The sequence below is a fragment of the Phocoena phocoena genome, chromosome 14 (assembly GCF_963924675.1).
Source record: "Phocoena phocoena chromosome 14, mPhoPho1.1, whole genome shotgun sequence".
Classification (NCBI taxonomy): Eukaryota; Metazoa; Chordata; class Mammalia; order Artiodactyla; family Phocoenidae; genus Phocoena; species Phocoena phocoena.
The window spans coordinates 36,623,456-36,641,324 of record NC_089232.1 but is presented as its reverse complement, the minus strand read 5'-3'; positions in this window follow the sequence as shown (position 1 = coordinate 36,641,324).

The window sequence follows — 17,869 nt, the reverse complement described above, 5'->3', positions numbered from 1 at the left end:
AAAGGATTAGATGACAGTGATGCCTGCTCACACTGGCAAGGGCAGATCTCTTTACTCAGTCTACTGAATTAAATGCTAATTTCATCCAGAAACACCCTCAAAGACACACTTAGAAATAATGTTTTACCATCAATAGTGGGGATCCCTTAGTCTAGCCAAGTTGATACATAAGATTAACTATGACATTTTATTAATCAGGAACGATGCTATTACAAAAGTTCAGTTTCAGCCTTATACCTACCTCCACTATGAATCTTTCTAATGACAATAACCCTCAGAAAACTAGCTTTCCTTTGAAGTTGGAATACTTAACGATCTATATCTAAAACAAACTTTTTTGATCCTGTATCCCAACAGTTAAAAAAATTTTAAGCAATCACCGTTTACAAATTATATAGGGTACAACTGTATTAATGCAGGTAATATAAAATTGTGCTAAATGGAACATTTTAAAGATAGAGAGAAAAGACTTTTAAAAATAATCTAGTTTATTAATTAATGGCAAAAAGTAATTTTTACTCTATTTTTAATCAATAGCAATGTGATTGCACTATACCTCATTATTATTAAAAATCTGGATTTAAACTTTATGAAATGGTGATTCAAAAGTTTGGCTCTAAGTTCAATTTATTTTTATACCTGGCTTTTAATGCCTATTATAGAAAATTTAAAAAGATACTCACAAATATATGTAGAACCAAATGGAAGAAATCACTGATCACACTTCCTAAACTCTCTATTTTGAGATTTTTAAAACAGGGTAGAAAACTCCAGTCTGGGTTTTTAACGAGTTCATCATTTAACAAAATAACATAATGATGGAATATTTCCAAACATCTGTTTTCAAAACAGATTTACCATAGCTTGAGTGTTTCTAGAAGATCAACTACTATTATACATTTTCTTATTCATTATTTAAAAATAAAAACAAACAAAAACACCCTGTGGAAACAGATTTAATGTGTGCGTCTGTCTGTCTGTGTTTTGTGTCTGTGTGTTTCACTATCTGTTTGGTTAAATATTACTAACAGTCACATGCCATTTCTGAAAAGATCAGCAAATTTGGAATGCTTTTTTCTTATTAAAAAAAAACACAAAACATACATAACATAGTCTTAAGTTTGACGGCTATTTTGAGTACTTTTATGTATGGAAGAGCTTGTACTAAGAATAGGAGAATCCAACTCTGTGCTTTATTTATTTGTGGTTCCATTGTTAGTATTCATCCAAGATGTGATTTCTCTTCAGGAATCATTTTAGGTTAATTAAACATTTTATAAGAGTTGGTTTAGTTAAAACTAGATAGCATAATTTGTAAACCCAATTAACTATTCATGTAAGGCTATTACATGACAAGGATGAACTAAGTGAAGGATACCATTCTTAATCCCTTGAGCTTACTCACTTATCTGTAATTTGACTATCTGATAAACATACAGACTGATTGAAGATGCTGGCATCAATCCTCATAATAAATATTAGTAAAGGTTCATTTCTTTTTTCTTTAGATAAAAAATGAATATTCCTTAAGCTGGGTGGAATCTTACAAAGGAGTTTAGACTTAATGCACAAGACTGTAGTGAGTCATTATAGACTTAAGACACGAGTGTTGAACAGATCACTCTAGGAGAGTATTAGTGAGGAGAGCCAAGTATAGAACCTAGGAGGACTCCAACATTTCTGAAGAAAGAAGTGAAAGAAAGATATAAAGAAAAGCTTGTGATAAAGACAAAAAGGAACATCCAAGAAGGTGGGAGAAAAACCAGGGAAGAAAAATCAGCTCAGAATTGGCAAATAAAACACTAAGGCAAAAACCTCCTTTAGATTTGGAAATTAGGAAGTGACCACATCACATTGGGAAGCAATATCAAGTCCAATACAGGGGGTGGAAGCAGAATGCAGAGGTTAGAGTGAAATAGCTAAGGAAATTAACACACAATGGCTATTGTTTCAAGAGACTCAATTATGAGATTACAAAACAGAATATATAGTACAATCTCATTTTGGTATAAAAACTTTATATAGCTATATATAATGTATGAAAAAGTATATGACAAAATGTTAACGGTGGTTATATAATAGGCTTTTCCTGACCACAGTATCTAAGCACATCCTCCCCTTACTCTATCCCCCATCCAACACACATATCCCTGTTATTCTCTACTAGTAGCATTATGGTTTGTGTACTTTATAGTACTTTCTCAAATTATAACTATTTATTTACCTGCTTATTTCCTGTCTCTCTCTCTACATCATAAAATTATATTTGTTTCATTCATCTTTCTATACCACACCCAGCACAGATGAATGTTGGATGAATAAATGAATAAATGAATGACTCTCATGGAAAAGGAGGTAAGCACACACAAGCCACTAACAATATCTCATATAAGTTCACGTGTATTCAAAACAATCTAAAAACCTAAGTCGAGAATACGCTACCTTGTTTGTATAACATTACCTAACTTTCTAATATTTGATTCTAGATTTCTACTTTTCCCGTAACACAGTATAATATATTAGTTAAGAAAACTAGCCATAAAGTGAGTTAGATCTCTGTCATTTATTAGTTGTGTGACCTCTGACAACTTTCTTACATTCCTCTCAGTTTCCTCGTTTATAAAATGGGACGGCAACAGTGTCTTCCTCATAGGAATGTTGCAACATTTAAATGAAATATAATTTACATAATCTATGTACTTGGCACATAGTAGACATTCAATAAATAATTGCAACTACTACTATTTACCATTATAAACATCTTAAGCCTTAACATTTGGACTGTGCCATACAAAGTTTTAAAATAAATTTAAACTTTAGGCTTCTAAGTCTCCTCTACTGGTGTCCCTTGCTTGAGTGCCCCTAGTTTGGGTTGGGCGGGGGGAAGCAAACCAATATGGGCAGATATAATTTACTGTCAGAAAAGTAGTCAAAGCATAGAACAGTGGTCCTCAAAGCCATGCCAGTAAAAGGAAAGAAAAAAGAGTAGTGGAAAATGATGATGAAGCTAGAATAAATAGTAGCCTAAAACAGAAGCAATTTTTGATAAAAACTGTTTGTGAGAGAGAAGAGGGATGATGAGGCAGAGAAGCTAGAAATAATGCTTTGGAAGACATCTGAATAAAGGTCAAAATTCAATCCATGGGAGTAGAGTGGATGATATAAATATTACAATCTCTGAGTTGGATGGGACTTTCAGAGATCATCTGGCTCAACTTTCTACCGAATATATGAATCCTTTCTACAAGGGGTCTTTCTGCCTCTACTTGAAAACATTCAGTAATAGAGAACTGACTACTTCAAAAGCAGATTATTACTACAAAACAACTATAATTGTTTTAGGAAAAAAATTATCTCTTGTAGTAAACAGAATTCTGCCTCCCTGAACTTTGCATCACCGTTCCTAGTTCAATTACATTACAGAAATAATAGTGTAAATAATTCTAGTCACAGGAAAGTAATATTACAAAGGAAGAAAGTGCAGAAAAAGAGGGCCAATGAGAGCTCAGAGCAAGGGGTGGGGCCAATACATGTAAGAGGTAAGGAAGAAAGCAATCAGAAAAACCATCCTACAGAAGCCAAGGGAGAAGTGTCCAGGAAGAAAGTGTGAAAAGTAGTGTCAACATGCTGCAGACAGAGAGGTCAAGAAGGTTATTAACTTCAGAAAGGATACTGGATTAGAACAGTCTTAGGACAGTGTTTGGGGCAGACGCCATACCACAAGAGGTTAAGTAAGTGATGAAGTAACAAAAGCAACAATATCAACATATTTTTGGTGATGAAAGAAAAGCGATTAGAGTTGAGCAAGAATTATTTAGGCCATGGGAGGCTGGAGCACATTTATAGACAAACAGCAAGAAATCAACTGAAGGGTGAGATTAAAAGAAACAGGAAAAAGTGGTGGAGAAAGGAGATGAGAGAGAAAGAAGAGTTAGATACTCATGGGAATGGGATGGGGTGGAGAGGAGGAAGCAGAAAAAAAGATAAAGAATAATCATACCCAGAGACTATGAGGCACATTGGGCTATGCCCCACCTTGAGAAAAAAACAGGACTTTGTCAGGCAGCAGTTAAGAAAATGAACAAGCTGATCCAGAAAAGTTGCCTTCCATCCTACTCTTCTGCCTAATGCCCTTATCCATGATGGGCAGGCAGATCAGCTGGGACTTGGGTGAACCTGGATTGCCTCACTCCTACCACTAGTTCTGAAAATTCTCTTAAGTCCTAAGATCAAGAGTGCAATGAAAATACGTTATCTATGAAATAAGGAAGGATGGCAGAGGAGAGGGAAGCAACAGAAAGACAATAATAAGATGAATTACATCATTACTAATATTTGACTAAACACTACATGGTTCATAATTGCTTGCTTTCATTCAGATTATTTTGTTGGTCTTCCTAACAACCTAGCAAGAAAAACATTTCTGAGTGAATCTGTGAATGAATGAATCATTGGTCCCTATTATGTGGATAGAGAAACAGGTTCAAGAGTAACTTGGCTTCAAACCATTTAGCTACTTAGTTGTGAAGATGCGACTTGCATTCAGATCTTCTGATTCAAAATTCCATGTCTCTGTCACCAAACCACACTGCCTCTCCGGCGAGAGAAAAAAAACCCAAAAACCTATGTTTTTCACTACTGCCTCCCATCCATTTCAGCACCCAGTGCTCTACTTTTCTGTCTTCTTTTTCTCCTTATCAGATCAATTACTGATCCAATAACAATTATTTAGAAGAACAAGTCCATCTTGTTGGGGTTTTTTTTAAGATTTTTTTTGATGTGGACCATTTCTTTTAAAGTCCTTATTGAATTTGTTACAATATTGCTTCTGTTTTATGTTTTGGTTTTTTGGCCATGAGGCATGTGGGATCTTAGCTCCCCAACCAGGGATCGAACCTGCACCCCCTGTGTTGAAAGATGAAGTCTTAACCACTGAACTGCCAGGGAAGTCCTCTATGTCCATCTTGTATTAAAAATAAATGATAGCAATAATTAACATCTGATTGTGATCATTTTTTAAAGACTATTTTTTAGGGCAGTTTTAGGTTCAAATAATTTTATAAGACTGGGACTGCTAGAAAATTATTACTCAAGGAAAAAGACACTTTTCATCAGTATAATTTACTATTTTTGTTAACAAAAGGATAATTCCTGAGCTGCAATGAGGGACAAATACGCTACTATGGGCTATCAAGATGAGAAGACAAGTACTTATTTATATGATAGCATTAATTTGTTAGTTATTTCTTGAAAGCCCAAGTCTTTAGGTTTAAATTTTAGCTTCAGTATTAAGATAACTGTGAGCAATAATGTATATGATATACAATTTTTTAACATTTTAAGTACTTTAAAAATTACGATTAAGGGCTTCCCTGGTGGTGCAGTAGTTGAGAGTCCGCCTGCCGATGCAGGGGACACGGGTTCGTGCCCCGGTCCGGGAAGATCCCACATGCCGCAGAGCGGCTGGGCCCATGAGCCATGGCCACTGAGCCTGTGCTCTGCCACAACGGGAGGGGCCACAACAGTGAGAGGCACGCATACCGCAAAAAAAAAAAAAAAGAAAAAAAAATTACGATTAAACTAGATTCTGTCAGATGATAAATCTTATATAGTAGAGAAATTTATTATTTGTGTCTTAGCTGTATGAAAGAAGCTTAACTATACCATTTACCAGAAATTGGCTCTTAAAATTCCAAAAATGTTGTGGCAAGTGCTTTTTTTTTTTACTTATATTTCCCAACACATGTGCATGCTCACATACAGATGCACATACAAACATTCAATAAGTAAAGGGAAAAATCACCTAAATAATCACATAAGAAAGATCTTTTTAAAGCCCTCAGGATGTGTACTAACACTATACAGTTTTGTGATTTGTGAAAAATAGATCTAAATTCACCAAGTAAGCAAGATAACTTCATGATGAGTCCTCAGAATAGTTCTTAGAATTTAAAAATTTCCTATAAATAAAATGACTTACAGATCTCTTTGTTACTCACATCACTCTGTTATTGGTCAAGTCAGTCATACAATCAACTGGGTCATTCCATCATTGGATGACTTGATTTTTTTTATATATATATACAGCAGGTTCTTATTAGTCATCAATTTTATACACATCAGTGTATACATGTCAATCCCAACCTCCCAATTTATCACACCACCACCACCACCCCCTGCCACTTTCCCCGCTTGGTGTCCATACGTTTGTTCTCTACACCTGTGTCTCAATTTCTGGCCTGCAAACCAGTTCATCTGTACCATTTTTCTAGGTTCCACATATATGCGTTAATATACGATATTTGTTTTTCGCTTTCTGACTTACTTCACTCTGTATGACAGTCTCTAGATCCATCCAGTCTCAACAGATGACCCAATTTCGTTCCTTTTTATGGCTGAGTAATATTCCATTGTATATATGTACCACATCTTCTTTATCCATTCATCTGTCAATGGGCATTTAGGTTGCTTCCATGACCTGCCTATTATAAATAGTGCTGCAATGAACATTGGGGTGCATGTGTCTTTTTGAATTATGGTTTTCTCTGGGTATATGGCCAGTAGTGGGATTGCTGAGTCATATGGTAATTCTATTTTTAGTTTTTTAAGGAACCGCCACACTGTTCTCCATAGTGGCTGTATCAATTTACATTCCCACCAACAGTGCAAGAGGGTTCCCTTTTCTCCACACCCTCTCCAGCATTTGTTGTCTGTAGATTTTCTGATGATGCCCATTCTAACTGGTGTGAGGTGATACCTCATTGTAGTTTTGATTTGCATTTCTCTAATAATTAGTGATGTTGAGCAGCTTTTCATGTGCTTCTTGGCCATCTGTATGTCTTCTTTGGAGAAATGTCTATTTAGGTCTTTGGCCCATTTTTGGATTGGGTTGTTTGTTTTTTTAATATTGAGCTGCATGAGCTGTTTATATATTTTGGAGATTAATCCTTTGTCAGTTGCTTCATTTGCAAATATTTTCTCCCATTCTGAGGGTTGTCTTTTCATCTTGTTTATGGTTTCCTTTGCTGTGCAAAACCTTTGAAGTTTCATTAGGTCCCATTTGTTTACTTTTGTTTTTATTTCCATTACTCTAGGAGGTGGATCAAAAAAGATCTTGCTGTGATTTATGTCAAGCAAGTGCTTCTTAAAATATGACATATTTGAGATATTTTAAATTACTATGATTGAAAAATAATCTCTACTAACTTCCATCACATCGATCTTCGGTTGGACATTACAGTGTGTTTTTTTTTTTTCTTGCGTATATCAGTATTTCTAAATTGGGGGAAATCAAGTTGAAGCTAAAGGAACAGAAAATAAGAACAAAGTTGTGCTAATCTAATTTGCTTTTTCCTTACATTCCCATTTGACATGTATGAGACCCTGGGCCTTGTAGGAAACTCTCAATACAGGTGTTTCCTGAAGTTCCTTATTTACTTTGATTTAGTGACAAGAAGGAACAGTAAGAGAGAAATTTGGCCAGAAGGTTAAAAAGTATAAATATTTGTAATATTAAGTTTACGTATTTTTAAATGGCTATAAGTACTATTTCACGTGTGACATTCTTATCAGGAATAAAATCACAAATATCCTCAAAAAACAACAAATATATTTTTAAAATCTAGATGTTATTAAAAATAAAAACAATGTCTTTTTTCCCCAGCACTCATCAGAGACTTAATACACTAAAATAACATACTATAGCAGCCGTTGAAATTAATGAAGGGTTCACAGGCCTGGAACTGAATGATAAAACTGTACTGTGAAAAAAATCTGTCTCTAGCATGTAAAAACTTGAATGAAATCAAAATATAACTTGGATGCTTTATTATACTCCTTTAGGGCATTGATATTACTGTATTACTAGTGAAATTTTTGTCAAGGTAAATCAGATGAGAACACTGGTATTCTGTTCTTGGTGTCTTGACCAAAGATTAACAAATAAAACCTAAAATCGCTCATTCAAAGTTATTGGAGAGTACAAGTGTCTTAAATATGCAAACCAGTAGATACTTAACATTTCTACAAAAAGAGTAAATTTAAAAGAAAATCTGTATAATCGACCCTACCTTGAAAATAGTTGCTAAGAGAAAATTATATATTAATGTTTTCCTAAGAAAGACAAAAATGACACTAGGATTTATCCACTGTTTTGGGTTATCCCTGCCTTGCTTCTTTCTAGAGTAAAAACAATCTAGTGTTAAGTCTATCTTTGTAAATAAAATACATTTTGTATCTAGATCCTTGAAGAGAACGGTCTTCAAATAATCTAAACAAGTATGTACTCTATAAATGTTAAGTAATAATAAAGATGATGCATTCAAGAAATTTTTTTTAGAGAAAATAAAGCAAAATAGCTAGAAACTCACCTGCAGTGAGTCAGTAAGTGGTTCAAGAATGAAAATATTAAATGTTAGTTTGAGGTATAAAGTAAATAACTATAAAGTTTATTAGTACTATAACCCCAAACCAACAATAAATTAGCATTTTAATTAATTACTGCTTGATATTACCTCTATACCTCCTCTCCCCACTGTTTGGGTCTCTTAGCCCAGTTCTGCCTCACAAGCTTCTCCACTTAGCTTGGATCTCATGGTCAATTACTTCAACAGTCTCCCTTGGATGTTCAATTCTCCCTTCCCTCATCCATCTTCAGTACAATCTGTCTGCTTTGTTCCTGGCTGCAGAACACTGCCAGAGAAAATTTATGTAAAACATGCAGATTATACATTTATGAGTTCCAATCTCAGATGAGGCTCTGCTTAGCAGTCCTTTCACTTACTTATCCTCAAGCACTTCTCTTTCCCAATCCCCACAGTATTCATAACAAATTTTCATTACTCTCATGTCCCCTAGCTTACCTCCATCAATCTCACGCTCAAAAAGTAAATGTCTACCACATAGCAATAAAAAAAAGTCCTCAGATATGACTTCTTCCATCCATATCCAAACGTACCTAATTCTCACCTATACACAACTCCTAACTTTCTGAGGTACAGTATAGGTGTCTACTCTTTTCCAGAGTAAATCTCCCAACCTGCTGTTCTTGATCTCATCTTTCTGCACTTCATCTGAGACCTTGTCCTATAAATCATTCCCTGACTCTCCTGACTCTCCTATTGTCAATCTCATCAATCCATCAAAAAAAAAGTTCAAGTACTAAATTAAAGTTCTTTCCTTCAACTCTATCTATTCAAGCTACTTCTTATTGCCTCCCCTTCACTGGCAAACCTCTATTTTCTCTCTGGTCTACCTCCTTAGTTATCCATCTTCCATCTTCACCACTCACTTGGCTCTGGAAAAGGTGAGGAATGACCTGATTTCTAAATTCAATTGCTTATATTCAGTCTTCATCTAACCTGACCTCACTGCTCTCAAAAATCAATTAAGGTAATAAATGTAGATGGAATGAAAGAATTAGAAAAATCACCCTTTGTAACCCTCCAATGCAATGACTGATTCAAACAAGGATCATTAATGGATGCTAAAACCGTTAGTTTAAAAGATTGTTAGGAACAGGATATTTACATGGCAATGAAGTATCACACTATCAATTATGTATTAAATAGTAGAGATCTGTCAGTTCTCACCTTTACCAAGTGATCAAGCTGGAATCACCAACAGGGGACAGCCTGACATTACGTGTCTCCTGATGTGATAAAGTGGTGGGTATATATATCATCTGTGTGGTATTCTTGCCAGAAATATTCTACCAGAATCGAATCATAAAGAAACAGACTAATTCAGAATATGGAAGATACCTGAGGACAAATGCCTCTACTTTTCAAAAGATAAACCCAAGAAGAAAGGGAGACAGTGGGACTAGTCCAGATTGGGAGAGACTAAAGAGACATACAAGCCAAATGCAATGTATGAATCTTGACTGAATCTTGCATTAAAGGGAGAAAAAAAGCTATAATTTTGGGACAAATGGGAAAATTTAAGTATGGACTATATGTTGAATAATGTTATTGAGTAATTGTTGACATTCTTAGGTATCATAATGGTATTGTGGTTACGTGAGAGAATGTCCCTGTAACTGGGAGATGCATGCTTAAGTATTAGGAATGAAGCATCATAATACCCACATCCTGTTTTCAGGTTTGGCAAAGGGGTGTGTGTGTGGGGTGTGTGTGTGTGTGTGTGTGTGTGTGTGTTCATTCTACTATTCTTTTGACTTTTCTGTGGGTTTGAAATTTTTCAATAATAATAATAATGCACAAATGAAGGCTTACTAAGAACTGAACATAAGTAGAAATGAGTCAGATAGATGAAGGGGAGAAAGGGTGTGATAAGGAGAACTCTTCAGGAATAGTGAACAGTAGTGCAAAGACTTGGAGGGAAGAGAGAGCTTATTGCCAGAAACCACAAGTAATTCAATCTGTCTATTTTAGGGGAACAGGGAGTTGTGGAGAGTCACTAGGCTAGAGAGATAAGTTGGGAAAAGAACTTAAATGAATTTATAAATCTGTTAAAGGAATAAGGAATGTGGGTTTCATCATGAGGAAAGTCACAGAAATAATTTAAGCTGAGGAATGATATAATCAAATTTGTCCTTAATAAAAATCACTGATTATAGTATTGAAAACGGATTGGAGAAGACTAATACTAGAAGAGACCAAACAGGAAACTTGTAGGTAAGAGATGACAGTAGCCTGAACTCAGATCATGGTAGAGGAGACGGAGAAAACTGGATAGATTCAAGATATACTCTTTTCAGTATTCCATACCCAAATTTGTAACTGCCTACTGGGCATCTTCACCTACAAGTCTCAGAGATACCTAAAATTCAATATATCCAAAACTTAAATTCATTATCTACCATCTTTATCCAACCTCCCCTACCTGCCAAAAACGTTATTCCTTCTCTAGCTCAGTTAACAACACCATCTATGTAGTTTACCAAGCTAGAAACACTAGAGTCAACTTAACTCCCTGACCTCTCCACATTCTTCAAAGTCTATACCAACTTGAACTGTCCTATGGATTCTACCTTTAAAATTCATCACAAATCCATCCCTTGCTCTCCATTCCAACTGACACTGCTATAGTTTAGGATTTTACTTAGCCAAATTGAAAAACAAAACAAACAAGGGCACAAACTTTCTTGACATAACAATTATGATTTCAAAATTTTACTTTATTCACTCCTCATGAGAAAAACATCATAAAATATGATGAATTACCACAATATTCATATACAACCCTTAAAATATGAAGAAAGGCATGAATAGTAAATGAAGACAGAAGGAATTATTCCCAGCAAGGTAACTGATGCAGATAACTATAGCTTACTCTTGATAAGGCTAAAACTTTTTGTATAAGGCACTTTTCAAATTTTTAATTCTTAAATTATACATTTTTATGACTGTTCAAACAGCATATTTTGAAAACAAGGTAACCTATTCTTTATAACTTAATTTCACCATTTTAATAATCAGTTTTTTGTTTTGTTTTTTGCAGTACGCGGGCCTCTCACTGTTGTGGCCTCTCCCGTTGCGGAGCACAGGCTTCAGACGCGCAGGCTCAGCGGCCATGGCTCACGGGCCCAGCCGCTCTATGGCATGTGGGATCTTCCCAGACCGGGGCACGAACCCGTGTCCCCTGCATCGGCAGGCGGACTCTCAACCACTGTGCCACCAGGGAAGCCCAATAATCAGTTTTATACTGTGTTGTAATAGTGATACCCTCAGGTGCTACTGAAGGAAGTCAGTGTGCCCCTAGTTGGAAGAGCTCCAGATTATGGTGATAATACTAGTTCTTTTACTAGTCTGTTAGCAATATATTCTTAGAACTTCTCTCTTCTCCCTAGAGAGGTTGACAGCAGTTACTATTCTCTGCCTAGCTTTCTATATTCCTGCTTTGGCACCATCTAATTTGATTCTTCTGAAACAAGTAACTCTTTTTTATTAACTGAGGTATAATTGACATATAACATTATATTAGTTTCAGGTACATTAACTAACTCATATAGTATTTTACAGTTGACATAGCATCTTAACACACATTACCTCATTTAATTCTCACAATAAGTTTATAATGCAGGAATTATCACTATTCCTACTTCATAGATGAGAAAACTGAGGCTCAGAAAGATTGAGTAATTTATCTAAAGTCATAAGGCTGGTAAATAGCAAAAGTGATTCCAACTTTTCAATCTTTTCTTCTTCTTTCACCAAATTAAGCTTGTTATAAAGAAATTAGAGTCAATAGGGGCCCATAAGAAAAAAAAAAAGATGAGATTCATGTACAAGCTTTGAATTTTTCTTCATCACAACATACACAATTAATTAAAACACTTTAGCTTACTTTCTCTCCTTTCTTCGTAGTTGAAGCTACCAGGAAAAGAAATCTAGATAGAGAAAATACTTATCTATTTCCAATTTCAAAAACCTATGCACCAGTAACAAACAATTCAAAACATAATAGTTCAAATCTGCAGTAAAGTAAGGCTGCCATTTTCAGGAAAAAATTTTTTTACTTCAGATTTGAAGACAACTAAACAGACTAAAGAATATCTGCATTATGTCACAGATTTCCTTTCAATTTTCCCTTAACCGCCTCCCCCTGCAAAGAGAGAGAATTGCTAGAGGACTTAAAGTTTAATGTAACCCACCAAACAATGCCCACTGAAAATATTTTCCAATCTGGTGGGAGTCACGAACATTTGCTCAGGCCCTTACCAGAATAACACAAACTACAGGATTAACATTACTGATATGTAGGGTCAGATAATTCTTTGTTGTGTGTGGGGGGTAGGATGGAGTAGGACATGTCCTGTGCATCCTAGGATATTTAGCAATAGCACCGCACCCTCAGTTGTGACAATGAAAAATGTCTTCCGACACTGCCAAACGTTCCTTAGAGGGCAAAACTGTCCCTATTTTAGTACCATTGGTTTAGATGTTAGGGTCCTGGGTCTTTGAAAAAGGAGGTCTCCAACCAGCCCTGTATAATTTTTAAAAATTAATTTTGTGGGCTTCCCTGGTGGCGCAGTGGTTGAGAGTTCGCCTGCTGATGCAGGGGACGCAGGTTCGTGCCCCGGTCCGGGAGGATCCCACATGCTGCGGAGCGGCTGGGCCCGTGAGCCATGGCCGCTGAGCCTGCGCGTCCGGAGCCTGTGCTCCGCAACGGGAGAGGCCACGGCAGTGAGAGGCCCGCGTACCACAAAAAAAAAAATTAATTTTGTTTTTAAAATTAGGATTTTTAAAAATAAGATGGTAATAGTACAAGAAGATAGCTAAATAATATATATGCCATCCTCCTTTAGGTTAAAGCATTTTAGAGGATTTTGTAACATGAATCGCATCTACTGTCACCTCTTCCCCTCCATCCCAAAGTTGGGGAATGTCCAGTTCTCTCCCTACTGTGCTAGTAAAATGTCAAATACTTACATACATATATACATACATACTTATATATACACAGGATCTAAACAGTTCTAACTTGCAAATCCCCATTTCTTGCCTTACATTGTCTCATTGTGGTTCTTGAGCCATGCATTCTAGAGATTCAACCTTCCACTCTTCAGATTTCCTCATCTGGTTCCTGCCATCTATTTGCAAAGCAAGCAGGAAGTAAGCTGATGACCTTTAAGATCTTTTCCAGCCCTAATATCCAATGGCAAAAATACTCCTTCAACTTTTACTTACTGACTCCCAGCTGACTAAACCACCTCCTGAGATCACTTAAGTCATTAATCCTAACTTTTTTCTTTCTCCACTCTTTATAGCAATCCATGAGGAATACAACCAAACAGTATATCAACTGTTTAAAACATCACTTATTAATACCAGTGATCAGTTGATTATTTCCTGTCCAGAACTATTTTAAACATGGAAATTAATCTTAAAAGAAAAACTTTTCAGGGAGCTGATACTATTTATGAGTGAACCACAATTCACTCATTGAGATGGAAAGTATATTAGTGGTTGCCTAGGTCTGGGGCTGGGGTGGGGAGTATGGGGAGTTTCTTTTTGGGGTGATGAAAATATTCTAAAATTAGATTATGGTGATGGTTACACAGTTATGTAAATATACTAAAAATGGATGAATTTAACACTTTAAATAAGTGTACTTTTACTCAATAAAGTATGTAAAAAGCTAAAAGCAGGAAAAGAATTTTAATCAACTTTTACTGATAGGAAAGGAATGTGATTAAGAGCAAATTCTGCAGTTTGCCATTTCAAGAGTTATGTAAGATTTGATTTTAATTCTGACATAAAAACTTAATACCTATTCAGAAATAAACCTTAACTTTTCCAGAAAACAAACATATGCAAATTTAATCATCTTTTCTTAGTAAACTTTGGATAATTTAAAAGCAACGGAAAACACTTCAGAAAGCCCAGTGTTAGAGTAACAATACCTCTCCAAGACCAAAATATATTAATATCATCAACAACAAGAAAATGTGAACAGTCTTTATAGTTTGGAATGCATTCTTTATAAAGAAAACCATAAAACATTTATTTCTTTTAAAAGTGACCCTCAGATTGTAATGTCTGTCCTGATAGTGCAATAATTCTGAAATTAACAAGCATAATTTTAAAACAGCCAAATCACAATAAAATCTCAAACATCTAATCCCTCAAACCACAACTATCAGTCGACCAAAATTTGCACGCATTGATCATTTTTACCAAAACATATCATTAGCAATGATGACCACTATGAACAATCAAGTAATACCTATTTCTAGGAAATCAGACTCTGACTGCAATACAAATACAGTCAAACAAACAAATCCCATCATTCCATCTGTTCTATCATAACTGCTTAGAAGTCATTAAGGCTCTGAAGGTACTTTTCCAACTAGAACACTTCATCAGATATAAAAGTCAACCTGACTGTCCATCAAAATCTGCAGTTTAAGTTACCACAATAACACATATCTCAGTATACTATCATGACATCACTTGCCTTGTAAGCATTTACTCTTAAGATTGCCCTGGGGTTTGACAAATCAGATATAGAACCAATTAAAAGCAAAACACAAAAACATTCCAATTTAATTCTTCGAAAGTAAGGAGAGCCCCAATAAAGACCAAAATAAAGCTGGTGAAAGGGGAACTTTAAAAAAAAACTGCAACCCGGGTCAACCAAAATTCTAAAAATACCATCCCGAACTCAGTACACGGACAGACCAAGTGTTAATTATAATGGGGAGGCAAAAGTTCCCTTGTCAACGACAGGAGGGCAGGGAAGGCTTGCCTTTGTACCAATGCAGAGATGGAAAGACACATAACTGAAGAAAAATTAATTATTGAACAAATGCTTGCGAGCTAAATTGCCAAACTGCAAAACACCGAGTTATTTTCTGGGCTGGCTTTCGCCAGGGGGAAAAAATGACTTTTTAAATTTAAATTATTCCAGTAGGATCAAAATGGGGTAAGGGCCCGGCTAGAAAAAGAAAGGCAAAGTTTGGGGGCAGCGTCTAAGGCGGATGGTGGCGGTTCCACAGCCCGGATCCCCGAGAGGGGAGAGAGGGGCGAGAACGGCGTAGCGGCCGCGGGCTGGAAGCGAGGAGCACAGTTGCCGGCCCCGATCCCGGAGGGAGAGTAAGAAGGAAGAGGAGGTGGTGGTGGCCGGGAGTAATGGAAGCTTCGGCGCTGGTCAGTTGTGACCGAAACTCTGCCGGCTCCGGCAGGGGAGGAGACATAGGGGGTGGGGTCTCGGTCCTCCCTCTACAGGAGGTCGGGGTGAGGGTGGGCCGCGAAGCGCTGGGGGCCGCGTGCGGCCGGCCCGACACCTACCTGCGGGTCCCGGGCAGCAGCCCCAGAGCGAGGCCTAGTGCATCGCCGCCGCCTCCAACCCTCCACGTCGCGCCGAGGCTGCTGCTCCGCGGCCGCCGCCGCCCGGAGCCCGGCTGGGCCCGAGCCCGGCTTCCCGCCCCCGCCCCGCGCCGGCTGGCTAGTCGGCTGGGGGAGCACAGGGCCGCCCTCTCGAGCCCAGCTCCGCTCGGGGGTGAGAGGCGGCAGCGGCAGCTCCCTCACGTCTCTCCCGGGTGTCCTGTCAGCCAGCAGTTTCCCCCAGGTCCGCAGCGCCGCCTCCGCCGCTCCTGCCACCGCCTCTCCCACATCCCCGGCCTCCAGAGGAGCCGCCGCCGCCGCCGCCGCGCCGCGACCACTACCCTAGCGCTTCTGCTCCCTGCTCCACTGGTTCCCCTCACTCCGCCCGCCTGCCTCGGCCCGGCTAGGTCCGGGGAGACAGTGTCCGAGGCCGCAGTGAGGCCGCCGCAGCCCCCAGCCCACAATCCACCGCGCGGCTCCGCCGGGGCGGGAGGCCGCGGCCCGGACCGGGGGGTAGTTCTCGCCGCCTCAGGAGAAGGCCGGGGCCGGCGCTGGCGCCGCCGGCGTTCCCCCGGAGCGGGGAATACCCCGCGCGGCTGCTCGGCGCCTCCTCTAATCTATTCTAATAGCCCTCCAGGCAAAGAGAGAAACCCACGCTGAACTCGACTTTTCCCCACGACCCTTCCCCCACCCCGAGGTGCTCTCGGCGGCAGCCAGGTGCCGTCTGCAGCCTTCCGAGGGACGGTCCGCGAACCCTCAGGGTGGCCTTCGCCCACCCCCCAGACCAACTGACTCCAAGCATCTCTCAACCACCCAGCGCCTATTAAAGAAGATACTTCCACAACATTCCACCTCTCCTTTCACCCCCTTCAAAGTGAAGGCTGCTCAGAATTTCCCAGTTAAGCGTCCTTTTAAAGGTTTAAGGTGACCCCTCCCCAACAATCCACTGGACTCTGGAAACTGCATTGTCTCTCTCTCGAGGCCTTCCCTCACTAAGTTCTTCTAAGTTTTCCCCTAGTTCCAGGCCTTCCTTCCAGGCACCTATCAAACTTCTCTGGCACTGAAATCAGTTATTCCTGCTATTTGACTGAGATGCTTGAAGTGTGTGTATATTATTAATACCTCCTCCCTGTGATTCTCAACGGTAATCCAATTTAGCCGGGTTTCAGAGGGCTGGTGATCTTAATCCAATAAAATACAATCCACAAGAAAGGGAATGTCTTAGGATATTTTTTAAAAGAGAGGAAAGGGCCATTTGAGTGCTTACGTCTTAATTTTAGGAAGATTTCTTTCAATTTTGAAATTATTTCTTTGCCTAAAAATATCAAAGTTTCAGGCATTTATAAGACACTTAACAAATCAAAAGTGAAAATATAAGTCTTACCTTTGGGGATTGAAAAAAATGATTCAAATTTCACTTCTAAGAAGTCACTTTGAAAACTGCAAACATAACTCTTTGTGAAATAATAATTTACACACTAAGGAGCTAAAGTTGGGGGAAGGGAAGGACAAAAGAGAAGGAAGCAACAAAAATAGCTGAGAGGAAATTCTTACAGTATGTTTTTCAAATTCAATTCTCTACAGTTTTGTAATAAGGAGAACGAGAATATCAATCTCCAATATGAACTAAATTTAACTTTAAAATAAGAAATCCTCTAAATCCCCAATCTCATATAAAACCAGATGAGTTTACATTATGAACATATCAAGGAAAGACTCACCAAATTTCATCAAAGGCCAGAAAGGAGAATAATTCACTTTAAATCTGGAATCAGTTCACAGATTATACTAAGAAATATAGCAGGTTCCTATATTTTGGAACATCAGGAAATCAACAATAGTTTAAAAGCTGCCTTAAAACTGGCAGTTTGGCCTTTTAAAAAATATTTGCATTTATATTATACCCCACCTTGTTTCAAAAGGATTCCAAGTTGCTGTAGTTGGCACTTGGGTTAGACAATAGCCACGAAGTATCTCCCAGACACTAGAAGAAGACAGACTGGTTTGCTTTCCTCATCCATCTGTAGATAACATACCATAGGAAGAAAATACACACTGAGTATTGCACTTAGTTCTTT